General features: G+C 37.1%; 1 pseudogene; it reads right to left on the reverse strand.

Moving 5' to 3' along the window:
* Positions 1-6,515: 6,515 nt before the first annotated feature.
* On the reverse strand, positions 6,516-6,692 carry LOC111722989 (annotated as a pseudogene).
* Between the last annotated feature and the right edge of the window lie 6,636 nt (positions 6,693-13,328).

Raw genomic sequence — 13,328 nt, forward strand, 5'->3', positions numbered from 1 at the left:
GTACATACTCCAAACTAGACCATATCCTAGGATACAAATCAAACCTCAGCAAAATTAAAAGGGTAGAAATTATATCTTATATCTTCTCAAACCACAGGGCAATAAAGGTAGAACTGAACTTCAATAAAAAAGTTCATCCCCACACAAAAACATGGAAATTAAGCAATGTTATGCTGAATGATAGTTGGGTTTAGGAAGAGATAAAGGATGAAATCATTAAATTCCTCAAACATAACAATGAAGACCCAATTTACCAAAACCTGTGGGATACAACAAAAGCAGTCTTAAGAGGCAAATTTATAGCATTGGACACCTACATTTGAAAAACAGAAAAAGGGCACATCAATAAACTCATGAACCATCTTATAAAATTGGAAAAAGAAAAATCTAATACCAAACCCAACACAAGAAAAGACATAACCAAAATTAAATCAGAGATTAATGAAGTTGAAAGCAAAAGAATTATTCATAAAATTAACAAAACAAAAAGTTTCTTTTTTGAAAAAATAAATGAAATCAATAAACCTTTGGCCAGATTAACTAAAAACAAAAAAGAAAAATCTCTAATAACCTCAATCAGAAACAATAAAAGAAAAGTAACTGATGGCACAGAGAAACAAGAGATCATAGAGTATTACAAGTATACATAGAGTACTACAAGTAACTCTATGCCCAGAAATTTGGCAATGTGAAGGAAATCGATCAATATTTAAAATCATACCCTCTCCCTAGACTTAGGCAGGAAGAAATAGATCTCCTGAACAGAACAATTTCAAGCACTGAAATCAAAGAAACAATAAAAATCTCCCTCCCAAAAAAATGCCCTAGTCAGATGGGTCCACACCAGAATTCTATCAAACCTTCAAAGAAGAGCTTATTCCCATACTGCAGAAATTATTCCAAAAAATTGAGGAAGAAGGAATCTTCCCCAACACATTTTATGAAGAAAACATCACCCTGATACTAAAACCTTAAAAAGACCCAACTAAAAATGAGAACTTCACACTGATTTCACCAATGAATATAGATGCAAAAATTCTTAACAAAATCCCAACCAATCAATTATAGCTTCTCATCAAAAAAGTCATACATCATGATCAAGTAGATTTCATCCCAGGGATGCAAGGCTGGTTTAACATACTCAAGTCCATAAATGTAATTCACCATATCAATAGAAGTAAAAACAAAGATATGATACTCTCAGTAGATGCAGAAAAAGCATTCGATAACATCCAGCATCCTTTTCTAATTAGAACACTGAAGACTATAGGCACAGATGGCACATTTCTTAAACTGATAGATGCTATCTATGACAAACCTATGGCTGAAATTTTACTGAATAGAGTAAAACTGAAAAATTTTCGACTTAGAATTTAGAACCAGACAAGGTTGTCCCCTATCGCCACTACTATTCCTTTTGGTACAGGACTAAAAGGATGAGAAGATTGAACAACAAGAAGGGGAAAAAAGATTTAAAAAAGAAAAAAGAGAAAGGAGAGGGGATGAGTAAAAGGGAATATTGAAAAAACGAAGAGAGGCACAGAAAGAGGGAGACAGCAGTAATAAAGATGTACAGTAGGTTACTACGACCCACACCTTAAAACCCCCCAAACTCTGGGGGTATTGGGTTGGGTGGTTCCCTTGTTGTCAGCAGCTCTTTGCCAGCCTGAGCAGTTATGGTACCCCACCTCCATCAAACAGAGAGGAAAAACAAAAATACTATAAGTCAAACCAAAACAAACAAACAGAAAAACTTACAGGTTAAAATTGCAGGGGGGTGGGAGGGGGGACCAAATAACAAGGACAGAAGCACTAGCAAAAATGAAGTCCTTATTATTAAAGAAGGCAACAAAAGAAAATTTTATTTATACTAGAAAAATGAAGAAAGGGAAAAAAAAGAAAAATCCAGGGGGAGAAAGTTGAAATAAAAAGTAAAGAAAAAAGGGCAGCACCTGTGGCTCAAAGGAGTGGAGCACCAGCCCCATGTGCCAGAGGTGGTGGGTTCAGACCCAGCCCCGGACAAAAAAAAAAACACTGCAAATAATAATAATAAATAAAAGGGGAAAAAAAGCAGTATATATATCTTGCTGAATATTGTCTGGCCAGCAGATGATCTTCTGGGGTATGAGATGCTGATACAGCAGTGTAAGATGGAAACTAGAGGCCTCGGCTAACTTCTTTGCACTCAAACCCCACAGGATTGAGATCCTCAATCTCTCCTCAGCCAACTGAAAAGACACTTTAAACCACTAACCTTGGCTAAGCAGAGGCTTTCCCAGGAAAGCACGTGTCGCTGGGATCTCTCCTCAAGTGGCTGCCTGCTTATCCAGCGCACCCAAACCAGCCTCACTATGCCCCTAAGGGCAGAGGCCTCAAGGTAGCTCTCCTACCCCACCTTGGCACTGTCACTAGATCACTCACTGAAAGTCTCCCAGCCCAGGCCTCACTCTGCAACCCTAAGCTTGGAGCCTTCAGGGCAGCTCTCCCACAATGGCTATGCATGGCCCACAGCCAAAAAGTGATAGCTATGTTCCAGCCCAGTGGCTCAGTCCTGGACCCTGGACAATGCTTAAAGTCACCCACACTCTTGCTCAAAGTCTCTTAAGATAATTCAACCGAGTGTTCATGTCTAAAACAACAACAAAACAACTCACAAGGAAGGCCTTTCCTGTTTGCAGTCTCACTGTTGTTGAAGCTACAGCCACAACAGACCAAACACAACCACTTGCCACTTCTCCACTGCTTTTGTCCTTCTCCTGGTGTCCAGAAATCTCCCACTGCCTCCATGCATCACCAAAGGGATGTTTCTGGCAAAGCCCAAAAGCCAGAGGGGCTTGGAGTCTTCTCTCTCCAATCTCACAGCACCTGGTTGCAAAGAAGCTGTTACTTGGTAATGTTATTTCAGACAATACCACTATCTTGCTTGCCCTCTCCCTCTATTACTTCTTTATTCAGGATTTCCTTTATCTTTTTCAACAAATTTAAGACAGTTATTTTAAACTTTTCGCTGTTAAGTCTTAGTTCTGTGCTTCTTCAAGGATGATGTTAAAAGAAATAATTATTTTGCTATTTTTAATTTTGTTGTTTTAGCCATTCTCTTTCTTTATATGCTTTGTTATTTTTTTATTGTTGACAAGTACATGTTTGAATAATGTAATGTGGTAACTCTGAAAATCAGATTTTTACACTTCCCAAGGGTTTTCTTCTTTATTTCTTTCTCCTTTCTTCCTTTGTTTGATTTCTCCCTCTGTCCCTCCCCCCCCTTCTTTCTTCTTTCCTTTTCTTTGTTGTTGAAGGCTGCAGTAGTCCATTGGCTTAGTGATTTTCCCAAACTATTTCTGCAAAGACTATATTCCTTATCATATGTAGTCATTAAAGCCTCTGCTCTTCAGTTCAGGGACAGTTTTGACAGGAATTTCTCTTACACTAGGAGCTTAAAAAAAATAAATAAAACCTTCTTCCAGTCATGACATATTGGCTATGTGTCACAGCACTCTTTCAACACTCAAACAAGGTTGGCTGAACCCAGTAATCAACCTGAGGTGAGAGCTTAGGGTCTTCTCTGTTTTTATTCTGAGCATGCACCTTGCCCTGGATAGGTGCATGGTTTTCTAAATTTTCCATATTCATAGTGCACTTAATTACCCCATTAAAAAAAAACTCCCAGATTTTAACTATAACCTTGTACATGAAATATCTGCAGTTGTTAGCTCATCTTGTAGAACTTTGAAGTAATGCCCAGTACCTTTCCAACCCAAGCTATGAGTTAGGTGAAACAGAAACAATCACCACAAATTAGGCAGTCCACAAACAGGTCAGAACATTATACACAAATATATGCAAATAAGATCAGTTCCTCCAGAATCAAGGACCAGAGTCCCACACTGGAAATTCAGGCTTTCCTTTCCTTTGCCTTACAGGCAAGGGCATGTAAAAACACCACAGAGCTCTCTTACCACATTGAAACTCAGCATTTGCTTGGTTGCTGCAAAACTCAACCATTTCTAGAGTTCTGACAAAGTTGGTACTGACAGTTGATGATTGCTTTTTAATATTTCTGGAAGACGGGGGCAGAGAAAGGAGACCTTAGAGCTGCCTACTTTATTGTTTTGTTGAAGTCACTCCAAAAAATCTTAACATTTAAAGACACAGGGATTTTTTTTAAATTAAACTTAAATGTTTATATATTGTTATTGCATTACATATGATAAAATTATTAGTAAAATATTTTCATATTAAATGTATATTACATTAAAATCAATGAAGGAAGTTAAATTCAAACAAATTCAAATAGAATATTATAAAAAGTTTCATACTTGTTCACATATGTTTGAAATGAATGATAGACTACGGCATTAATATTTCCTGGGTACATTTAAAAAGAGAAGTAATAATTTTAGCTTAAATATAAGCATTTATAGTGTTTTGAAAATTACCTCATTTGCAACTATTACTTAAATTTATGATTAAAATTCCTTAGCTGTCACCTTATAAATTTGCGAGGGCTGCTTAGTTTTTCAAAATTCATTTAAGAAGTATTTGGCACAAATATTTGAAGAACACTGCATGATTCTACATCAACTTCTTAAATGTATACCAGATTGAATTGAATTAGGGATAAATACAAAAGAGAACTAGATTTGGCCACCATCAGTGTCTTCCTTTTACTACTACTTGCAACAAACTGATTACTGCCTCTTTACAATATTCTTCTCGGCAATAGTATGCCACTGTGCTCTTCTCATATTCTTTTTGCCTTACTTACTATTTTTCTCAGTCTTCTCTGATTACCTTTATCTGGTTAGTCTCTAAATGCTGGCATTTACAAAGACTTACTTCTTGGCTCTCTTTACCAACTACACCAGTCTCCTGGCTTTAAACACTATTTGCTGATAATCAAAAACTTTCTATCTTCATTCCTCATCTCTCAACAGATCTTTAGACTCTGACATCTGTCTATTTTGTGTGTCTATTGGATGCTTAATAGTTGCAACTTTAATATAAGTTATCTTAAAAAGAACATCTTGGTCTAGCCACTTTCCAAACCAATCACTGCTCCAGTCTTACCCATTTATGCTAGTGGCTCCCCCTTTTAACTCAGTCTTCCATCCAAAAATCTAGGTTTCATCATTTAGTCTCCATTTGTTCACCATGCCAACCACTACAATAGATGTTTCAATCTATCAGCAAGTGAATTAAGAATTACTTTCAAAATACATCCTGAATCCAACTACTCTTTCTCTACCACTGCTATTAGCACTTAGTCCAAGCTACCATAACCTCTCATCTAAAGTTCTGATATTCTCTTCAACAATCTTTCTGACTCACCCTATAATACATTTACCACATTACAGTCAAAATGGTTTTATGAAACAAAAAATTGGTCATGTCACCTCCCTGCTAAAATTTTCCAACTTCAAATAAAATTTTAACCATCAAGAATTAGCCATCACCTACAAGACTCTACATCAGAGATTCTTTACCCAGGTTGTAAATTTAAAATCATCTTGGCAACTTTAAAGAAAACATCAAGGCCTGTTAACATGCTTGAATATCTAGGAGCAGGTCTAGTACTGGTGTTTTGTTAAAGAACTGCAGGAAATTCTGATGTGCTCCCAGGGTTGAGAAAATCTGTTGCCCATCTCTCTAATTTTACATTCTACAACTCACACACAATCTTTAAACTCCAGTCACTCATCAACACAGAGATTCTCTTCCTAAAATCGCTTTGTATATTTATTTTGACTTACATATCTGCTGTCTCCCACTGGACTATACCCACCATGAAAACAGGAGCCTTGCCTGTCTTGCTTCCCCTTTGTGTCAGTCAGAATTAGCTACCTACAGCTTCAGTGACACACAAGTCCAAAATCTCACTAGCTTAACACAATTAACAATTAAAGTTTACTTCTCACTCCTTCTATATGCCTATGGCAGCTCAGCTGGGGTTTTATTCCAGGATTCAGGCTGATAGGACAGCCACTATCTGGAACATTGGCAGAAGAGCAATTGAAGGTCTCAAACTGGCATTCAATTGCTATGACCCAGAAATGACATATGCCAGTTTTACTGACAACTCATTGACCAGAAGTAGTCCCATGGCCCTAGCTACAAAGAGGCCAGGAAGCACAATGCTTCCAAGTACCCAGAAGGTTCAGAGAGGCAGAAAGAATTGATCAATAGCACAAATGTTACAGCCCTCATATGTCTATTGCCTATGATAGCATTTTAACATAGTAAGTACTTAGAAAATATCAAATTAATTAATATATTCTGACACTGCACAGCTCTATCAGTAGTTGAGCTACTATACATTTTTGTCATTCAGAATAGCGATAATTTCACCACTAAGTCTATGAGTTTGAATCATATAATTTCACAACTAAAAACAGATTTTTATTGGATCCTTCTGATTTTATGGAAACTAAGGTTCAGAAGCTTAAATGGGTTTTCCAAATTTTCACTGTGAGTTTTTCGTTTTATATCTTTATTTATTTTTTAAATTTTTTAAAAACCAGGAGAAAGCATGAATGCAGTCCCCCTCTACCACAAATTCTGTAGTCAAACTTCCTGCATTTGGGGAAATCGGGAAATCATGTGCAGGGCTCAGCACATCTGGAGTACAATGAGATGAGCTTCCCCCTGGGGAAACCACCTTCCTGATAATGGTATCTCCCCTGCCAGGTAAGTATGCCACTGTTAGTTTTCAATAGTGAAAAACCTGACCAAGAGATGGAATGTTTGTACCACATCAATGACTTGTAAACTGTAGTATGTTATTTTGAATCAGCTCACTTTCAAAATGTTTTTAAAACTTGGCAGCTCTATACAAGTTTCCAAAAGTCAATATCACTTTAACCACACCATTTGGGAATCATCACTCTACCTTATTTTTCACTACTAGGTAAACTCCTTGCTGGTAAACGTAAATGAAAAGCATCATGAAAAAACTTTCACATTATGAAAGTGAGGGTTTTACATCATGTTATAGGGGAAACCAGAATGTGGAGTGGGAGAGAGCTTGACCTGCTTTACTCTGAACTTTTTTTTTCTTTTGCAGTTTTTGGCTGGGGCCAGGTTTGAACCCGCCACCTCCAGTATATGGGGCTGGCGCCCTACTCCTTTGAGCCACAGGCACTGCCCTACTCTGAGCTTTTTTATGTCACAGTAAGTCATAGGGCACCTAAGCACCAATATATTACTCAGTATAATTTGCTGGACATTCTTTGTCTAACCCATTGAAAATATATCAGATTTTCTTTCTCAAGGATTATTAAGAAAGTAAAAAGCCTAATTTTATTATCACTGAATTGGTAAACAGCTGGGCTTCTGAATGACTATAAAGACATAGTGGAAGTTCTTGATCTTTTGTCCCCTGAATCACACTACATGGGCTTAATCCTTGCCTCCACCATGCTCATTGCTAAAATGTACTTCCATATTTCTTCAATATGCAATTTGTTTACTGAGAATAGTTTTCCTCCTTATTTACTGACACTAGTTTTCTTTGCCTGCGCAAAGTCTATTTTCTTTCCTGCAGGTTCTGTTTCTCATACATAGTGTTCTCTCCCAGAAAGCTTGTCCTGATTTCCTTTACCTAAAGTTTGGGTAACTGCCTCTTGTGCCTTTTATCATGTTCCTTCTTAAAGATATACTGTGTACCTAGGATAATGTTTGGGCCATGGAAGAATTTCTAAAAGTAAGAATTCATTGATGGATTAGCTAATTAATCTGTCTGTCATTGGCTACAGTATACTGGATTTATTTCTTGATTTTTTTTAATCTCTCCCATTAGATAACATGTACCTTAAAGGCAGGGACTATCCAGTATTTATCTTTGAATGAGAACCAGGCATGATGGCACAAAGAAGATGCTCCATAAATATCTGCCAAACTGAATCTAAACTGTCCAGATAGTCTAAGAAAGAAGACCTCATAATTTAGGAAATCCCCACAGTAATGTTTAAGAAGAAAAAGAGTTGGACCAATGCAAATCTAAAAGCCATTTGTGAAGCAAACATGAATTTAACAGTTCAAATGTGTTTTTGGTTGAAATGTTTGCTTGACTAACAGGCATTTCTAAAATATGTTTTTGCTGTGGAGGCTGCAAAAATTTGTTTTAAAGGCATTAGGACATCAAATGTTAAAAACATTTCTAGCCCGTACTTACCAGAAAAGAGATTGTCAGTATAAATGCTTTCAGGCAAGGTTTCAGCTTCACATGGTTTCTAAATATTTCCTTGGGTGAAATGTACTTAGAGACACTTTAAATGGAAGGAATGTTGTTTGCCAGCTTAGCTACTAGCATCATTTCATTAACATGGAAGCAAGTGCATTGTTGGAAAGTAAAAATGACATTGATTCTATATGACAACAAGAAATATATAAATTAACTTAATACAAGGATGGAAATAATAAAAATATAATAAAAACAAGAAAATATAAATTAACTTAATATAAGGATGGCAATAATAAAAATGAAAGAAACTTATCTTTCACCATTCCTGAAGCTTAATGGTCAATCATAAACAACTCTAGAAGACAGTATAAAAATTCTATTCACGAATGCCATTTCATAAAACAACTTGTAGAGGGCTGTGGCTCAGTAATTAGGGTGCCGGCCACATACACCAAGGCTGGTAGGCTTGAACCAGCCTGGGCTAGCTAAAGCAACAACAACAACTGCAACAAAAAAATAGCCAGGTGTTGTGGCGGGTGCCTGTAGTCCCAGCTACTGGGGACTTAGGCAAGAGAATCACTTAAGCCCAAGAGTTTGAGGTTGCTGTGAGCTGTGATGCCACAGCACCCTACCCAGGGTGACATAGTGAGACTCTCTCCCTAAAAAAAAAACAACAAAAAAAACCTTGTAGAATGGTACATGCGATATGATATAAATTATACTGTCAACAGACATATACTTGTATATACATACTCATGTGACTAAAGGTCTTGAATACATACAAAAGATATGCAACAGCACATACCAATGCACAAACCAATAGTTGTGCTTCCTTTGGAGAGAGAGGAAAAGAACCAGAGTAAGGAACTTTAATATTATCTATAATAGTTACATTTTTATACAGAGAATACATATTTGTATTATTTGTAAAATTAGAAGTTATTGCTTAAAATATCTTTTAATGGGAGTTAAAATACAAAATGAGTGATTATACTGGGTAATTTTTAACACCCCTTCTATCCTGAAATTAAATAACTATGTTAACTTTGTGGCTCAAACCACTTCAAAAGACAGGTCACAGCAGAATATGTGCCTTGCTCAAAATGAGCAAGCAATGGCTGGGTGCCTCTAGCTCAATGGTTAGGGTGCCGGCCACATGCTCCAAGGCTGTTGGGTTGGAACCCAGTCCCAGCCTTATAAACAATAAATAAATAAATAAATAAATAGCTGGGCATTGTGGTGGGTGCCTGTAGTCCCAGCTACTAGGGAGGCTGAGGCAAGAGAATAGAATAAGCCCAAGAGTTGGAGGTTGCTGAGGGTGACAGAATGAGATTCTGTCTCAATAAAAAAAAAAGAAAGAAAATGAGCAAGCAAGGGAGAATTCCAGCAAGCCAGAAATCATGTTCTATGACCTAACCTTGGAATCGATGAGCCATCACCTAATGTTGAAACTGGTAAGCCATCAGAACACGTCACTAGGTCCAGCTTACATTTAAGGGCTAGAGATTAACCAAGCAGGAGTATGAATGCCAAGAGATAGGACCATTTGGAGCCATTTTTGAAAGTTTCCTCACACATATTTAATATCTTTAAAGTTAATAAGACCAAAATCTAGCTTTCATTAAGCACGATTATACAAGTTTCACATACATTTTATGAGCGTGTAGAAAATTAGGGAAGGATAGTTAATAGTTTAAAACACAGGGAACCCAACTAACAACATATTAGGGAGAGACAAAAATTTTTTTTAAAAGGACTTCATTAAATCAACAATAGCATAAAACACACATTTGATATGATTTATGTATATAAAATCCTAAGTGTGTTTGTCTGTATCCATGATATACTGTGAGGTATAAATTTTTAAAACAAAGGCCACCAGAGCTTTAAAAACAAGCAGAAGTTACCTTGTCATCCAATAGAGCACTCACCAGTGAATAAAGTTTACTGAGTGGTTCAATGAAGAGAAAAAGAGAAGACTTTCTAAGTGTTAGACATGTGTAGTTCATGGTCATTAGTCAATGAAGATTAAAAACTAAACTCTGAACAGCATAGACTGTATATGGTTGGTTAAACAATTCCTATTGTTCCTTAGGAAAGAGTCTTCACTTAGGCACTTAGGCCCACTAAAGATCTAGTGTCCTGGAATCACTCAAATTTATGGCTATTTATCTACTTCAGCTGGTTGAACCTAGCTTTTCTGAAACACAGACTTCAGTTTTGTTATTTCAAAAGCCTACAAGGAGAAAAAAATGGTTTATAATCAGAAAGAAGAAAAATAAGTAGCAGAGAAATGTGTACAGAATGATTCTTTTTCAATAAAAAGAGTCGGGGGGAAAAACCCTATATTTGTTGTATGTATGCTTACGTATAAACTCTAAGGAAGGATAGTAAGGTAGCCAGGTGAAATTACTATTTCTTTTTTTCATTTTTACTGTGGTTGCCTGTGCAACGCGTTGTTTCCTGAGTGATAAGCCCACCCGGTCTGCCAGAACTGAGAAGTTTCTTGGGATATGGAATTTCTAATATGCTAAAGCCAGGAAAGTCCTAGGCAACTTATTTCTTGGTAATAATGAGCACATATGACTTTTTAACTCTAAAAACACCAAACAAAGAAATAAAGGCTGTCATTGACTGGATTTAATGACTTTAGAATGTTCTTTGGAAAGAGTTTTTGCTTCTTTAAGAAGTACTACCTGGCAGTGGTGGCATGTGAAAGTTCTACTGTGACTTGAGAACAAAGGGAGGCCACTGACTGAGCGTGAGGTTGGTGGGCAGTGCAGGTATCTTGTAGCTTGAGAACAGAAAGGAAATGGAGTGTCTTCCATGCAAGAGAGAAAAGTGAGCTGAGGAGGGCAGTAGGGTAGGCTTGCCAAGCTGCATAAGGCCCATCTGTGGTCTAAAATCACAATTTGAAACAAGATTGGTCTGCACAGGGGTGTGGTTTTCCCCAGCGATGTCCAGCTACACATCTGTATGCTCAGGACAGAGCATCTAGAAATCTAGGTTGTGCTTATTTAGGGTTGAGGTTTTTCCAAGGAGGCAACAAAGAGAGGGCCAAGGTAGAAGAGAATATATACAAGAGAGAGCATGATGACAGTCCATGGAGTGTAGAACTGAGGATAGAAATGGGGCTGAGAAGTAGGGAGAAGGGCAGAATCAAAGGGGATGGAGTGGCACATTTGGGGGAAGTGAGATGCTACAGGGAGTGACTGGAAAGACAAGTGGTTGTGATCAGAGGAGAAGAGGGGATGTTATGGTGTTTAAAACAGAATACTCGGTTGGCTTTCTTTTCCAGAGACTCCAACTGGGGCCGTAGGTTGTACTCATTGTGTATGAATAGCATCAGAACAACTCTTTCTCCTATCAAATCATCAGGGCTAATTGACTGAAAGAAAGATTAAGCAGTGGACACAGTCATTGGTAACAACAAGGATACTTAGCAAGTTAAAATCGGCAAGGATTATTACAAACGGAAGTAAACAAAAATGAGCAAAAAGAAACCGACTAAAGCTGTTCCGAATACAAATAACTGTAGAAATCATATAACACAGGAGTGAAATAAAGTGACTGATTTAGGCATGACACAGGGTTTCAAACCACTGGAAAAGTGGCACAAAATTAAGAACAATTAGTGCACCAAAGACAAAGAGATATTTTAGAGGATATTTGTAACCTTCTTCTGAATTGCTATTTAAAACCAAATCTGGATCAGGGGTGCCCAGGAATCATGAAAAAAAGCAAAAAAACAAAAACGATCAGACTGAGTATAGATAACAGTAACCAAAGTTGGAGACAAGCAACAGGAATACCACATACATAAAAAAGTTCATCAAACCTGTCCTCGGGACACACCCGGGAAAACACACGTGGTTCTTCTTGCTTGCTAGAAAACATATATCTCTCTATTTATCTATGGCTAAAGAAAACCTACTCACTAAGTCTAAAAGAGGAATCAGCCTAACTGATTCGATCTACCCAAAAGGCAGCTTTGAATTATGTCATTCCTAGCTGGCCCATTGCACACTTTTACCTTTTTTTTTTTTTTTTTTAATAATGAAACAGCAGAAAACCATTGACCAGACTCATCAAACTCCTTAACAAATTCTAAAAAGTTATGGTATCTTGAAACCAAACACTTGACTGTGCTCCTTTTCTGGAAAATTCAACCAGGACTCTAGGTTATAGTCATTCTGATAACATGTCCAAATAATAACAGAGTAGCTCCCTATCCTTTCAAATCATAAGCACTAATTTTAGAAACCTAGATCCCCTACGGTGAACACTTAAAGACCCCATAAACTTTGGAGCCCTTCTGTAGCATCTTATTTTTCTCAAAAGAAAAGGTACAAAGAGGAAGGATTTATTAACCAAAAAAATCATCATCATCATCATGGGCTTGAAAGAATACAAATTGTTATTTAACCAGGGGGTGAAATTTTCCAAGAAAGCTCCTTAAAGAAGATGTTTGCATTCATTTTTTTTTATATAAAAGGATTTATCTAACAATGTATTACAAACAAAACTCACAATGCTGTTGATGATCTCAGCTGGAGTGAAAGGACAGAATGCAGACCAATTTATTGCCAACTGGTTTAAAGAAGTTACAGGCCCACATCCAGGATGAAAAAAAAAAGAAGGGAAGCAGTTAAGGGCACATAAAAGGTAGAAAACCCACATTTTCTGATCATCAAATATGAACAAGCTTTGTGCACAGCATGTTACAGAAATTTTCTTATTTAATCCAAAAACTAACTGTCTGGTAAATAAACCCAATCTGCTGTTACAGAAAGTGAAGGTCAATGAACTTGGCAAATAGTCCTAGGTGTCACAGCCCATAAAAGATAGGCCTAGGTTTATCTGACTTCAAAGTTAGTAAAAGACATAAAGAAGTTCATTAGGGTATTTTTACATCCTATTTCAAAAAACACCAAACAAAAGAATGAACAGAAATAATTTGAAAGCTCAGTCCCCTGCCCCTGCCCGTTTACTCAAATAATAATTCACAAAGTGAAAATATACCAGCCTTGTGATGTGACTTAGAGACGATTTAAGATTGCTAGGCTAAGTGCCTTTTGTGAGTCTTTCTGACCCTGTGACTATATGATGGTGTGTCTACCCCCTGAAAAAGAGATAAGGGCAGGATTAA

The sequence above is a fragment of the Otolemur garnettii genome, unplaced genomic scaffold (genome assembly GCF_000181295.1).
Source record: "Otolemur garnettii isolate 467f Iridium unplaced genomic scaffold, OtoGar3 scaffold00006, whole genome shotgun sequence".
NCBI classification, from domain to species: domain Eukaryota; kingdom Metazoa; phylum Chordata; class Mammalia; order Primates; family Galagidae; genus Otolemur; species Otolemur garnettii.